Here is a 16,606-nt window from a genome sequence, read left to right as displayed (position 1 = left end):
ACAGAGAAATTATATTTCTTCTTAGAGAAATTCATCACCAAATACCTCTTCCCACTACCAAATTATTCCAATAAATTTTAGAATATTTAATTTTATACTAATTATTAAAACTCCTAATTCTTTTCACTATACTACCCTACCCACAGCAACCTGTGAGTGTGTATTATAATATTAGCCTCAGAAAGCTGCCATCAGCAGAAATTCTACTTAACCATTAAAATTACTATAGCTGGGCAGCCTGGCCAACATGGTGAAACCCTGTGTCTACCAAAAATACAAAAATTAGCCGAGCAGAGTGGTGCACGTCTGTAATCCCAGCTACTCTAGAGGCTGAGGCAGGAAAATCACTTGAACCTAGGAGGCAGAGGTTGTAGTGAGCCAAGATTGAGCCACTGCACTCCAGCTTGGGAGACAGAGCGAGACTCTGTCTCAAAATTAATTAATTAATTAATTAATTAATTAATAAAATCACTATAGTTATTTCTAAAACCAATTTCCATCCCAGAATGAAAAACATTTCAGAAGTTATTCAGCCTAAACTTTTAGAAGAAAATGTTCAAGAGGTTTTACTACTAAGCCTTATAGTTACAAAAGTAACTTCGCTTTTTAGTATAATTTAAGAAAAATTCCAATTAAACCACGACAACGTCAGGCACGGTGGCTCTCACCTGTAATCCCAGCACTTGGGGAGGCTGAGGTGGGCAGATCACTTGAGGCCAGGAGTTCGAGACCAGCCTGGCCAACATGGTAAAACCCCATCTCTACTAAAAATATAAAAATTAGCCGGGCATGGTGGCACATGCCTATAATCCCAGCCTCTCTGGTGGCTGAGGCACAAGAATCACCTAAACCCAGGAGGCAGAGGTTGAAGTCAGCCAAGATCACACCACTGGACTCCAGCCTGGGTGACAGAGAGAGACTCCATCTCAAAAAAAACAAAAACAAACAGACAAAAAAACCCCACAACCATATAAAAGAAAAAATGAAGGTTTATTACTCTGCAATTAACAATAACCAACACTGTCCATGTAACAAATACCTAAGTGTCTGCTGTTACCAGGTACTATAGGAGGTGCTAAAGGTACAGTGATGAAGAAAACTGATATAGTCAAATGATTAAGAATATATCGCCAGGCACGGTGGCTCATGCCTGTAATCCCAGCACTTTGGAAAGCCAAAGCAGGTGGATCACCTGGGGTCAGGAGTTCAAGACCAGCCTGACCAACATGGTGAAACCCCATCTCTACTAAAACTACAAAATTAGCAGGACATGGTGGCGCATGCCTGTAATCCCAGCTACTTGGGAGGCTGAGGCAGGAGAATCGCTTGAACCTGGGAGACAGAGGTTGCAGTGAGCCGAGGTTGCAACACTGCACTCCAGCCTGGGCAACAAGAGGGAAACTCCTTCTCGAAATATAAAAAAAAGAATATATCTATGAACCTGTTACTATTACTTATTAGACCTATTTTAACAAAAGGAAGAAGAAAAACCCATCCGCCAGGATTAAATAATAAGGATGAAAAAGACCATCTAACTTTTGGTTAGATGGTATTTGAGATTAAAGATTACCATGAAAGAATGCAACCCAAATTTCATGACCTCTTTTCGTCTGTACACATTGCTAAGAAGTATAGCTTATTTAGCTAAATATTCCATAACTTAAAAAAATTTTGACTTGCTTTAACAAAATAAACCAGCAAAATTTCATTACAGTATGAATCACAAAGGAATTCTCAAGTAAGTCTGTCCTAACACAATTGGCTATACTGAAATTCTAAGTGACTTTAATGTACTGGAATTTACTTGATTCAGGCTAAATAGAGCAGAACTATTCCATCAAAAAGTTTTCTCCAATAAAGATTCAGGACATTCCCAACTTACCTGACACCATTTCTCATTCATCAGAGCTAGCTTGTTATTCTGTCCACCAGAATAAAGACTGATGATGGTTTATTACTTTTACTTCACTAGAGAAGATATATCTGGATATGATTATTAAGAACTCATTTAAAAATGGAAACACCAGCTGGGCATGGTGGCTCACGCCTGTAATACCAACACTTTGGGAGGCCAAGGCGGGTAAATCACAGGAGATCAGGAGTTCGAGACCAGTCTGGCCAACATGGCGAAACCCCATCTCTACTAAAAATACAAAAATTAGCCGGGCAAGGTGGCACATGTCTGTAATTCCAGGTACTAGGGAGGCTGAGAGAGGAGAATCGCTTGAACCCAGGAGGTGGAGATTGCAGTGAACCGAGATCGCGCCACTGCACTCCAACCTGGGCAACAGAGCAAGACTCCATCTCAAAAAAAAAAAAAAGGAAACATGAAAAAATGTACTTCTTAATGTAGCAGCTGATATATCCCAGATACAAATCAGAACAACTCCTGATAAGGACAGAAAAGTTTTCTCAGAGGTCTCTAATCACCTTCAGCATAATTTTAAAGATTATTCACTTACCTAATAGTAACAGTGTATACATTGCTGGTGGAAATGTAAACTAGTACAACCACTGTGGAAAACAATATGAAGATTTCTTTTTTTCTTTTTTTTTTTTTTGAGATGGAGTCTCGCTCTGTCACTCAGGCTAGAGTGCAGTGGTACAATCTCAGCTCACTGCAACCTCTGCCTCCCGGGTTCAAGCAATTCTCCTGCCTCGGCTTTCCAAATAGCTGGAACTACAGGCGTACGCCACCATGCCCAGCTAATTTATGTATTTTTAGTAGAGACGGGGTTTCGCCATGTTGGCCAGGCTGGTCTCAAACTCCTGACCTCAGGTGATCTGCCCACCTCGGCCTCCCAAAGTGCTGGGATTACAGGCGTGAGCCACCAGGCCTGGCCCGAAGATTTCTTAAAGAACTAAAAGTAGAACTACCATTTGATCCAGCAGTCCCACTACTAGGTCTCTACCAAGGAAAAGAAGTTATTATATGAAAAAGACACATACATACACACGTTTATAGCAAAACAATTCACAATTGCAAAGATATGGAAAAAACCCAAGTACTCATCAACCAACAAGCAGATAAAGAAAATATGGTATATATACACCATGTAATACTACTCAGCCGTAAAAATGAATGAAATAACGTCTCTTGGGGTGACCTGGATGGAGCTGGAGGCCATTACTGTAAGTGATGATCATATGATCTCACTTATAATTGGGAGCTAAAATATATAGACACAAAGGCATAAGAATGATATAATAGACTTTGGGGACTTGGTGGTGGGGGCAAGGATGGGGGGGTAAGGAATAAAATACTACATAGTGGGTACAGCATAAACTGCTTGGGTGACAGGTGCACTAAAATCTCAGAAATCACCACTAAAGAACTTACCCACGTAACCAAAAACCATCTGTACCCCAAAAACTATTGAAATAATTTTTTTTTTTTTTTGAGACAGAGTCTCGCTCTTTCTTGCCCAGGCTGGAGTACAGTGACACCATCTTGGCTCACTGCAGTCTTTGCCTCCTGGGTTCAAGTGATTCTCCTGTCTCAGCCTCCCGAGTAGCTGGGACTACATGTGTGTGCCACCATACCTGGCTAATTTTGTAATTTTAGTAGAGACGGGGTTTCACCATGTTGGCCAGACTGGTCTCAAACTCCTGACCTCAGGTGATCCACCCGCCTCAGCCTTCCAAAGTGCTAGGATTACAGGCATGAGCCACATGACCGAAATAAAATTTTTTAAAAAAATGGTAATGGTGTATACAAATTTTAGCCACCTACTAAAAATAAGCAACATGCAACGTAATGTTCCTTTTCAGACTAGATTGACAATTTAGTGAATGCACTGTGGTATCATCCAATATTTGTCCGTCAGTCAGCTTTCCAAGGACACAATGAAAGATATTTCACAGAAGCAGGAGACAAAAATGTAAGCATTTTCTAATTCCAGACACATAAAAATGATTAGAGAATAAAAATAGATTTGGCTGGAAGTATATCAATAGTTTAACAGTGGTTTTTTTAGGAAGATAGGATTATGGATGCATTTTTTCTTAATTCTCTAAAATTTCAATAGCATTAAGGAAAAAGAGATGCATTTTAAAACCAGGCGTGGTGGCTCACATCTAATAATCCCAGCACTTTGGGAGGCTGAGTCAGAACTGCTTGAGCATAGGAGTTTGAGACCAGCCTGGGCAAAACCCTGTCTCCAGAAAAATTTAAAAAAAATTAGCCAGGCATTGTGGCACATGCCTGTAGTTCCAGCTACTTGGGAGGCTGAGGTGCAAGAACTGACTGAACCTGGGAGGTCGAGGCTGCAGTGAGCCATGATCACTGCACTCCAGCCTGGGTGACGGAGTGAGACCCTATCTCAAAAAATAAATAAAAATAAAAATATTCCAATCTAAGGCTCAAAAAATAAACTAGTCCCCAACTGGATCACATCCAAATTAAACATAATATGCTATACTACTGAGACACTAATCTGAAACTACTTCTGGTAGCATTCTTTTGAATGTACTTCCTTCTTTTCTTTCTCCTCTACCCACAAGATCCATTTTCTTTCTTTCTCAACTAACAATGCCTATGCCTTAGACCTGCCAGAGTATTCCTGGACCACAGATTTATGTAAAAAATTATTCTTTCTTAAAATTGCTTCCAAACAAAATGGTTTCAACAAGCTCCAGAACAGGCAGCCCTGAGAAAGAGATGACAGGAAAAAGCAGCACAGGATAAGCAGGAAATAGGAACAACTTCCTGTCTATCTTCCTTATTCTTCTTGTCACATGTACAGAGAGCACCTAGGTGTTTATATGACTGATTGGCCAGGTCCAGTTACCTTTTTCAGTTCACATGATGCAGATCAAGGACTACCTAGTTCAAAGGATAACCTAGTACTTCTAAAAGAACTGTATTATTTGTACCCTGTAGTCAGATTTCCTTACCAATATTAGAAAAATGACCAGACTAGGCAACATGGTGAAATTCTGTCTCCACAAAAAAAAAAAAAAAAATTATCCAGACATGTTGACGAACACCTGTAGTCCCAGCTACTTGGGAGGCTGAGGTGGGAGGACTATGTGAGCCAAGGGAGGTCAAGGTTACGGTGAGCCGTGATAATACCACTGTACTCCAGCCTGGGTGACAGAGGGAGACCCTGTCTCAAAAAAGAAAAAAAAAAGGAAAAAGGAAAGGTTTTTCAGTTCTCATGCAATCTATTTTCTAGTAACTCCAGGTCATTCTGTATCAGTGATGGAGTAAACATTGAAAGGAATAAGATTCCTAACATAGCCAGTGGGAAACTTTTCAACAAAATGACAAAACTGAGAATGTAGACTCAAAGGAAACCTTAAATAGATTATTTTGTTTCTGATCCTAAAGGACTTGCAGTAAATTTCTACCCTAAGGTTTCCTCAAGAACACTTTTCTTCAGGAGCACATTAACTCCTTCCAGTGTTTCCTTGGTGGTATCAAACAACTTAAAAAACTAAACCTTTTCCTCAATTGATAAGAACAAAACTGCCTGTATTTTTGTCAAGTCCTTTACCCACATAGTGTCAAGCTGATTTTCCCCAGATGGTTTTGTCATGACGTATTTGTCTACTTATGGAAAAGAAGGAAAGTATCTTCAGGATCTTGTAGAATATAAACCTTCCAAAACAGACAGATATTTCAATAAGGCTTTCTCTTCTCCAATGAGCTTCTCATATAATATATGTCTGAAACAATAGGCATTTTGCCACAGTAAAAGTGGCACTTCAATCATGATATTGTCCACTTTCGTAAGAACAGAATGTGCATGTAGCATCAGTATGTCACATTCTAAATACAGGACACTTAGAAAGTTCTGTGCCTATTCTGGATCCTGATAGACAGTTCTTTTATATCTAAGTATTGCATCATGGAGAATTCAAAATATTGTCCTAGTATGTCTTTGCATCACAGCTGCCGTTACAGTGAATGCTACTCTGCACAAGAAAACATTTCGTAGTTATTCATAAACAAATCCCAGTATATGGAATTGTCCCTGAACTAAAGACTTAGTGTGATTGCAGTTGTTGCCACTTGACAAAACTTAAAATGAGAAGATCCAAGTTCAACTGATTGCACTACCACTTGCTGTGTTAACCCTCCCCACTTTCTAAGCCTCCATCTCTTTATCAGTTTCATTGATATAACATGGTTAATGTGAAGCTCAAATGAATTAAGAAAAATCCAAGCACTTAATAAACTATAAAGCACTCCATAAATATTTAAAGCATTTTGAATTAACTACCTATTTTGCATATTTAGCTTGTGAAATTGACAAAAAAAAGCAATCCTTTTCATACTTTTAACTAAACAAAAATATCCTCGATTTCCTCCAGCATGCACTGTCTAATAGCATTAAACCATGCTAAGAGTTTCTGCTATAGTATAGAACAATTTGGAAAAAATAAATGCCTTGACTATAATCATTTTGCTGTCTAGCACATGTATACAATAAAAACAAAAAAGGATAAATTTTTAAGGTACTTTGTATTCAAAGTTTACTTTTAAAACTGCCAAGTTTTGGGAGTGCAGCCTTATAATGGTTATGCTAGTCCTCTTAGTAGAACACAAGTGACTTGAAACAGAAGATAGAGATCATTAAATGTTCTATTTAAAATATTTGCATATTGTTCTATGTAAATTTTACCTCAAAAGAAAAAAGTCCTCTACACAAATATTAAACTCTAGCCAATTATGTGCATGCTAAAATATTTAGGGTTGAAGTGTACTGAGATCTGCTACTTTAAACTGCAACAACAAAAGATAAAATGATGAAATCCAGATGGTAGGCACATGAGTGTTCACAGCACAACTCTTTCAATTTTTCTGTATGTTTAAAAAAAGTTTTTTTTTGGAGACAGGGTCTCCCACTCTATCTCCCAGGCTGGAGTGCAATAGTGCGATCTTGGCTCACTGCAACCTCTGCCTCCCAGGCTCAGGCGATTCTCCTGCCTCAGCCTCCCAAGTACCTGGTACAACAGGCGTGCACCACTGCACTTGGCTAATTTTTGTATTTTTGGTAGACACAGGGCTGCACCATGTTAGCCAGGCTCATCTTGAACCCCTGGGCTCGAGCAATCCACCTGCCTCAGCCTCCCAAAGTGCTAGGATTACAGACGAAAGCCACTATGCTCGGGCTATGCTTAAAATTTTTTATCATCAGCCAAGCATGGTGGCTCACACCTGTAATCCCAGCACTCTGCGAGCCCGAGGCAGGCAAATTGCTTGAGCCCAGGAGTTTGAGACCAGCCTAGAAAGCAAAGTGAAACTCTATCTTTAAAAAAAAATTTTTTTTAAATTTTTTATAATAAAATGTTGGGAAAAGAGTAACTGCTTAAGAAGTGTGGATGACTAGGGCCAGGTGCGGTGTCTCATGCCTGTAATCCCGCGCTTTGGGAGGCTGAGGCTGGCAGATCATGAGGTCAGGAGATCGAGACCATCCTGGCTAACACAGTGAAACCCCGTCTCTACTAAAAATACAAAAAATTAGCCAGACGTGGTGGCAGGCGCCTGTAGTCCCAGCTACTCGGGAGGCTGAGGCAGGAGAATGGCGTGAACCTGGGAGGCAGAGCTTGCAGTGAACCAAGATTGTGCCACTGTACTCCAGCCTGAGCGACAGAGAGAGACTCAGTCTCAAAAAAAAAAAAAAAGTGTGGATTACTAGGTGAAAAAAAGGCATGGGAATTAGGAATTCCAATTAAAAATCTTGAGTGCAAAAGAAAAGGAAGGCAGAGGTAATCATAGCACTGAAGAATACCTAGTAGTTACATACACATTAAAAATAAAGATTATGCTGGGTGTGGTGGCTCACGTCTGTAATCCCAGCACTCTGGGAAGCCAAGGTAGGCGGATCACCTGAGGTTGGGAGTTCGAGACCAGCCTGACCAACATGGAGAAACCCTGTCTCTACTAAAAATACAAAATTAGCTTGGCGTGGTGGCACATGCCTGTAATCCCAGCTACTTGGGAGGCTGAGGCAGGAGAATTGCTGGAACCTGGAAGGCAGAGGTTGCAGTGAGCCAAGATTGCGCCACTGGACTCCAGCCTGGGCAACAAGAGTGCAACCCCATCTCAAAACAAACAAACAAAATAAAGATTATGGCAGGTTGCCGTGGCTCATGCCTGTAATCCCAGTACTTTGGGAGGCTGAGGCAGGCGGATCACTTGAGCCCAAGGGTTCAAGACCAGCCTGGACAACATGGAGAAACCCTGTCTCTACAAAAAACACAAAAATTAACCAGGCATGGTGGCACACACCTGTGGTCCCAACTACTTGGAAGGCTGAGGTGGAAGGATTGCTTGAACCCAGGAGGTAGAGGATGCAGTATGCCTTGATCACACCACTGCACTCCAGCCTGGATGACAGAGTGAGACCTTGTCTCAAAAAAGTAAGATAAAATAAAGATTATGGGCAGGCAGAAAATAGCTCCAACCAGAAGAGGAAAACAAGGAAAGGAAAGGCAGAGGAAGACAATTAAGAAGGAGAGGGAGGAGAGAGGGGGGAAAAGAGGAGGGAGGGAGGGATTACAGTTAAAGACATCAATCCTGCAAATATCTAAATGAGATCATTACATAAAATGAATAAATCATTAGCAGAACCTACAGAAAGAATATAGAAGGTACATTCAGAAATTGAGGCAAAGTACAAAACGAAAAAAATATATACAGGCAAAACTGGAGAACTTGGCAAAACAAGGAAAGGCAAATGCTAAACACAAACTAAATGTCAGAAGAACATTAGAAACTATAATGGTTAACTTAAACTCATACTTTATAAAGAGAAATGCTTACAAAGGATGAGAACCCATATAATTATTTCTCCTACTTTTATAGTCATTTGTCCTAAGAATTATCAAAAATATTTTTAAAGTCTCATATTTTGACTACCCACTATCCTCATATCTCCAACACAACTGATAATCTTTCCATTTCCTCTCTTCATATAACATGCCAGTGGTTGCATTTCTTTACTTGGTAGTTATGTTATTCTATAAATGAACATTAATGGGCTATATGTTGAATATAAATCTTTATACTATTTCATCAACTGTGCAGAACCCAAATTAGGAAGACAGACTAAACAATTCACTCATCCTTATTTTCTGAGAAGCAAACCACTTTCTAATACCATTCAAACAGGCTCCTTTCTTGATACCTTTTAAAGTATCTCAGAGATGTATGGACATACAATCAGAGTATAAAAGAAAGGGAGACCAACAATTACATATTGCTGAGAGTAGGAAAGACTTAAAAGTGTGAAACAGGCCAGGCACGGTGGCTCATGCCTGTAATCCTAGCACTTTGGGAGGTCAAGGCAGGTGGATCGCTTGAGGTCAGGAGTTTGAGACCAGCCTGGCCAACACAGTGGAACCCCATCTCTACTAAAAATACAAAAATTAGCCAGGCATGGTGGCACATGCCTGTAATCCCAGTTACTTGGGAGGCTGAGGCAGGAGAATTGCTTGATCCTGGGAGGCAGAGGTTGCAGTGAGCCAAGGTCGCATCACTGCACTCCAGCCTGGGCAACAGAGCGAGACTCCGTCTCCAAAAAAAAAAGTGTGAAATAAAGCAGAAAACAGGAAAAGACTAGAAGTATTAGAAAGAACAATATAAGCCCAGGTAGCAAAGAACCAAGGAATCAAGAAGAAACAAAAAATAAGAGAAATGGGAACACATGTAACACGGATATAATTTTTCAATATTAAAAAAATGCAATTAATATGAAGGAGGCTCTAAAGCTAGAAATTTTCATAAAGTAAAACCTATCACATACCTTTCATTTTTCCCTTTTCAACAAATATTTACTGAGAATTTGCAAGGCACTATTTATATAGCACTGTCACTGCCTTCTAAGTAGGCAAAAGAGAACACTGGGAAAATAAAAGTGGTAAAGAGACCAGAGAGAAGGTACTCTGAAGCACAAAAGTTTTTATTTTGAAGAAGTCCAATTTATCCATTTTTTTCTTTTGTTGCTTCTTTTGATGTCATATCCAAGAAACCTACCTCAAGGCCATGAAGATTTAATTTTACCTTTTCTTCTAAGAGTTTCACAGTTTTACCTCTTATATTTAGGTCCATGATCCATTTTCAGTTCATTTTCATATATGGTATAAGGCAGGGATCCAACTTCACACTTTTGCACATGGATATCTATTTGTCCCAGCATCATTTGTTGAAAAGACCATTCTTTCTCCCACTGAATTACCTTGCCACCCTTGTCAAAAATCAACTGACCATAAAAGTAAGAGTTTACTTTCTGGATACTTAATTCTATTTCATTGAGCTAAATGTCTATCCTATGCCAGTATCACACCATCTTGATTAACATAGCTTTGCAGTAAATTTTTTAATTGGGAAAAGTGAGTCCTCCAAATTTTCTGTTCTTCCTTTAACACTGTTTGGCTATTCTGGGCCCTTTACATTCCCATACAAATTTTAGAATGAGTTTGTTACTTTCTCTTTTTTGTTTTTTTTGACACAGAGTCTCGCTGTTGGCCAGGTTGGAGTGCAGTGGTGCGATCTCAGCTCAGTGTAACCTCCTTCTCCCTGACTCAAGCAATTCTCCTACCTCAGCCTCCTGAATACCTGGGATCACAGGCATGTGCCACCACGCCTGGCTAATTTTTGTATTTTTAATAGAGATGGGGTTTCACCACGTTGGCCAGGCTGTTCTCAAACTCCTGACATCAGGTGATCCACCTGCCTCCACCTCCCAAAGTGCTGGGATTACAGGCGTGAGCCACTGCACCCAGCCTGAGTTTCTCAATTTCTGGGAAAAAAAAAAAAAAAAAGGAAAGAAAAAGAAGGGGAGGAAAAAAGGCAGCTGGGGTTTTGATACAAAAATTAGCCAGGTATAGTGGCTCACATCTGTAGTCCCAGCTACTTGCAGGGCTGAGGCAGGAGGATTGCTTGAGTCCAATGAGTAAGCCCTACGTGCAAAAAAAAAAAAAGCACTTAAAAGTATTTAATTAAGTAGTTAGACCTTCAGGTCCCCTTTCCGTTGCTAGGCTACTACCTCAGCTTCAACTTCATCTCCTATTCCCCAGGATACCAGAAGTTCTAGAAGACAAAGGGGCTCTGGGGAAGGGAAAGGTAAGCAATGGGAATAGGGATGGAGTAGGAAGTGTGGGCTTAGGTGAAAGTATGCATTTTGAAATGTGGGACTGCTTCAGCCCCCTTTAAATCACCCACCCTGCTACCAAAATATATACCCCTCTTCAAGGGAGGTCAAAATTGACCAACCCCACCTACTTTCAAACCAAGAAGTCTGTGAAAACCCACTAACTCAAAAGAATAACTTGGTGAAAATAAACTACGCAGGGAGAAGAAAACTTCAAAAATAACCATCATTAATATCTTCAGAAAATTAAGGCAAATTATAGCCATGAAACAAGAACAAGAGTCTATTAAAATATTCAGAGAATAGGGTCAGGCACAGTGTCTCACACCTGTAATCCCAACACTTTGGGAGGCCGAGACAGGCGGATCACCTGAGGTCAGGAGTTCAAGACCAGCCTGACCAACATGGTGAAACTCTATCTCTACTAAAAATACAAAATTAGCTGGGCGCGGTGGCACATGCCTGTAATCCCAGCTACTAAGGAGGCTGAGGCGGGAGAATCACTTTAACCCAGGAGGCAGAGGTTGCAGTGACCCGAGATCACGTCATTGCACTCAAGCCTGGGCAACAGGAGCGAAACTCTGTCTCAAAAAAAAAAAAAAAAAAAAAAATTCAGAGAATACAAGATCTTGGAAATTAAAACATGATAGCAGAAATTAAAAACACAATAGAAATCAGCAATTCCACTCTTTATACTCAAGAGAATTGAAAACTTATGTCCACACAAAAACTTGTAACGGAATATTCACAGTAGCATTACTCCTAACAGCCAAAAGTGAAAACAATTCCAATGCCCATCAGCTGATGAATGGATAAGCAAATGTGGCATATCCATACAATGGAATATTATCTAGCCATAAAAACAGATATATTGGGCCTGGCATGATGGCTCACGCCTGTAATCCCAGCACTTTGGGAGCCCAAAGCAGGTGGATCACTTGAGGTCAAGAGTTGGAGACCAGCCTGGTCAACATGGTGAAACCCCATCTACTAAAAAAAAAAAAAAAAAAAAAAAAAAAAATTGCAAAGATTAGCCAGGCATGGTGGGACGCATCTGTAATCCCAGTTACTTGGGAGGCTGAGGCACGAGAATCGCTTGAACCCAGGAGGCAGAGGTTACAGTGAGCCAAGATTGCATCACTGCACTCCATCCAGCCTGGGCAACAGAGCAAGACTGTCTCAAGAAAGAAAGAAAAAAAAAGGAATAAAGTATTGACTCGTGCTACATACAACAAGGTTGAATCATGAAAACATGACAAGCGATAAAAGCCAGACACAAAGATTACATATTGAATAACTTCATTTATGTAAAATGTCCAGAATAGGTAAATCCATAGGGACAGAAAGTATAATAGACTAGTGCTTTCCACAAAGTCTCAGGTAAAGAGGAAATGGAGAGTGACTGCTATGGTATCAAGTTTCCTTGTGGGGGTAATGAAAACCTTCTAGAATTGGGGCTGATGGCTGCACAACTTTGTGACTACACTAAAAAACCACTGAAAAGGTCACTACTTTAAACGGGTAAATTTTATGACACACGAATAGTACCTCAATAAAAAAATTAGTTTTACAAAACTCAGGTTGGGAAATAAAGTTCAAGAAGTCTTACAGAAAACAGAAAAAAAAAACAAAAAAAAAGAGAGGTAGAAAATAAGAAAGAAAAATATATAAGGTTAAAGTATCAGTCCAGAGGGACCAACGTTCAAATAACTGGAGAAAGAGAAAACAGGCTGGGTGTGGTGGTTCATGTCTGTAACCTCAACATTTTGGGAGACCAAGGCAGGTGGATCCCTTGAGCTCAGGAGTTCGAGCCTGGGCAACATGGCAAAACCTCCTCTCGTCTCTATCAAAAACTACAAATATTAGCTAGGCGTGGTGGGGACTGAGGCGGGAGCATCGCTTGAGCCCAGGAGGTCGAGGTGGCAGTGAGTCATGTTGGTGCCACTGTACTCCAGCCTGGGTGACAAAGTGAGACCCTGTCTCAAAAAAAAAAAAAAAAAAAGAAGAGAGAGAGAGAAAAAACAAAAACAAATTATTAATAAAATAACTTCCCAGAAGTTAAGAACATGAGGTGCCAGACTGAAAGGGCCCAGAGTGTTCAACACAAGTCCTGAGTTCACACCAAGGTATATCTTAGTGAATTTTAAACGAGAACAAAGATGACTTTACAAGCTTCCATGGGGTAGGAAAGTCAGGCCACACATAAAAGATTAAGAATGGCTTCAAGACTTTCAAAAGTAATTCTAGAAACAAGAAGATGATAAAAGTGATGCCTTCAAACTCTTGAAGGAAAATTATAGACAATCTATAAGTAGCCTATACCAGTCAAATCCCTCTTTCTCATACTTGATTATTAAAGGTATTTTCAGACATGAAAGGTCTCAAAAATTTACCTCTTTCATACTCTTTGTCGATAAGCTACTAGAAGATAGGCTTCAGCAAGTAAAACTGAAAAACCAACAGAGAGGGAAACTTAGCATACAGGAAATAAATCAAACACAGAAGAGGGGCAAAAGGGAATCTCCAGAAGAATGACAGGTATCTCAGAAAGAAAGCTACAGATTGGAGCAATATGACTCAAGAGACATAATGAAGAACTGTCATTACCAAAATCCCCACAGCCTTTGGGGCACATCCATTTAACATGAGATGTGCCTGGTCCAGGTTTTCATTGGAATTTAGTTTGTCTTGACCCCGTGTTGATGAAGTTCCTGGAGCCTAGATGGGCTGAAGACTTATTTCACAGCACAGACATGTTTTGCTTTTCCTTATCCTTGAGAGCTAGAGCGTGATAGCTTAGCTTAGAAGCAAAACCACTTAGAGCAATCTACTCTCCCAATCACATTTCTTCTAGATATTTACCGTAGTATCTTGTAAACACTTTAGTTTTGCCAGATTCCCTGACTGTGGGGAGCCTGTGCTTCTCCAGACTCAATAACAAACTTTCCCAATGACTTACCCAAAAACGATCAAGGAAGACTCTTTTCAGCTTATCTTCTGAGAGCCTTCATCTAATAGCAGCAGTATGTACCTTTCCTTTCACAGCCTCAGTTGATGCTTGCTATTCAGTTTTCCAAAACAAAATGATATACTTCTTAGGGATACATACCATGGCAGAGATTGGCTCATTGTTCACCAAGGCGTTTTCCCTTTCCTTCCCTGCAGTTAAGTGTAGCCATTTGACTCAGTTCCAGCCAGTGGAATGTGGACAAAACTGATGTATACCACATCCTGGCCTGGCCCATCAAACTTTCCATGCAATCTACCACAGTCCCTCTCTTTGTCCTCGCATCTGCCAGCCAGATGCAGGAAATTCAAAGTCTCTGAGGCCCCAGGGGGTGGTAGAATCACTAGCTGAAAGCAGCCTGAGTCCCTCAATGACTCTGTGGAACAGACCACCACTCTGTCACTGCTATTCAACTCACAGCAAAGATGTGAGTGAGAAATAAATTTTGTGTTAAAAACCACTGATTTGGTAATTATTCATTAAAGTAGTTCAGCCTATCCTGACTAACAGACTTAGAGAGGTAGTAGAGCTTTTCAGTTTTTCAAAATTAAACATTTTGGCCAAAAATACATGTATGGACATGGAGGATATTGCAGGCTTGAGCAGAGAATGGTCCCAAGAGAATGACTAATATGTTAAAATAGGCTTGTGATTTCCTGGGAGGGAGGGGGTGCCATTAAAGGATATCTTGAGGAACCTTCTAGGATAACTGTAATATGTAATTTCTTGACCTAGGTAGTGAGACCACAGGTGTTCATGTATTCTTCTTCCTAAAACTGTATTTTTGTTTTATATTTCTCTATAGTTCACAACTAATTATTTTATGCAAAATAAATTCGTTTTATAGCTTATAAATTAATGTTATAAGCTAGAATGGATGGATGGATAGACACATAGATAGATAAAGACTCTTGAAAAATCTGTTGGCGCATTTAGGGGGAAAGCAACAGGTAAACAGAAAATTATGCAAATGTAAAAGGCAAATTTTAACTCCCTGAAAAAACAAAGTTAAACAAGAAAGGAAACAAGTATGATATACTACATGGCTGATCAGTAAACAATATTTATTTCATTATAATGAAAACACCAACTATTGATTTAAAATTTCAAAATTGGAATGTTGCGGGGAGGGAAAGTGGGATGAAATAGTGAAGAAATACAAAATAACAATAAAACCACCAGTAAGTCCCACCATCTGAAGATACTCCTATTTTAATAACATTATTTTTTAAACAAAAATTGGTTAATACGGCCGGGCATGGCGGCTCACTCCTGTAATTCCAGCACTTTGGAAGGCTGAAGTGGGCAGATCACCTGAGGTCAGGAGTTCGAGATCAGCCTGACCAACATGGTGAAACCCATCTCTACTAAAAATACAAAAATTAGCCAGGCATGGTGGCAGGCGCCTGTAATCTCAGCCATATGGGAGGCAGAGGCGGGAAAATTGCTTGAATGTGGGAGGCAGAGGTTGCAGTGAGCCAAGATCATGCCACTGCACTCCAGCCTGGATGACAGAAAAAGACTCCGTCTCAAAAAAAAAAAAAAAAAAAAAAGTTCCTAAAACATGCTATTTTGTAATCAGTTATGGTAGACAAATTCTAAGGTGGTTCCCCACCCTAATCCCCCTTCCTAGTGTTCACACCTTTGTGTAATTACTTCCCCCATGAATGTAGGTGGGTCCTGTGACTTACTTCTAACCAACAGAATATGGCAAAGGTTATATAGGATGCTACTCCCATAACTATGTTACATTATATAAGACTGTCTTGCAGCCTGCTGCGGTGGCTGATGCCTGTAATCCCAGCACTTTGGGAGGCCGAGGCTGGGCAGATCACGAGGTCATGAGACCATCCTGGCTAACATGGTGAAACCCCATCTCTACTAAAAATACAAAAAATTAGCCAGCCGTGGTGGTGAGCGCCTGTAGTTCCAGCTACTTGGGAGGCTGAGGCAGGAGCATGGCGTGAACCTGGGAGGCGGAGCTTCCAGTGAGCCGAGACTGCGCCACTGCACTCCAGCCTGGGTGACAGAGCGAGACTCTGTCTCAAAAAAAAAAAAAAAACAAAAAAACACAAACCCTATCATGAACTGTGCATGTGAGGGATCTAGGTTGTGCGTTCCTTATGAGAATCTAATGCCTGATGATCATCTGAGATGAAATGGTTTCATCCTAAAACCAACTCCCCACCCACCCGACCCCCGTCCATGGAAAAATTGCTTTCCACAAAACTGATCCCTGGTGCCAAAAAGGTTGGGGACCACTGCCTTACACCATGTAGAAAAGTTAACTCAGGGGCCAGGCATGGTGGCTAACGCCTGTAATCCCAGCACTTTGGGAGGCCAAGGCAGGCAAATCACCTGAGGTCAAGAGTTCAAGACCAGCCTGACCAGTGAAACCCCGTCTCTACTAAAAACACAAAAATTAGCTGGGCGTGGTGGCAGGTGCCTGTAATCCCATCTACTCGGGAGGCTGAGGCTGGAGAATCGCTCGAACCCA

At 40.5% G+C, this 16,606-nt stretch overlaps 1 protein-coding gene across 2 annotated transcripts in view; it reads right to left on the bottom strand.

Moving 5' to 3' along the window:
• LRRFIP2 (LRR binding FLII interacting protein 2) overlaps positions 1-16,606 on the bottom strand; it is a 127,748-nt gene that overhangs the window by 100,557 nt on the left and 10,585 nt on the right. The gene's annotated exons all lie outside the window — the stretch shown is intronic.

Source organism: Pongo pygmaeus, chromosome 2 (assembly GCF_028885625.2).
Source record: "Pongo pygmaeus isolate AG05252 chromosome 2, NHGRI_mPonPyg2-v2.0_pri, whole genome shotgun sequence".
In the NCBI taxonomy this organism is placed as follows: domain Eukaryota; kingdom Metazoa; phylum Chordata; class Mammalia; order Primates; family Hominidae; genus Pongo; species Pongo pygmaeus.
Note: the sequence above shows the minus strand (reverse complement) of the source record. Positions and strands in the feature narration are given on the sequence as shown.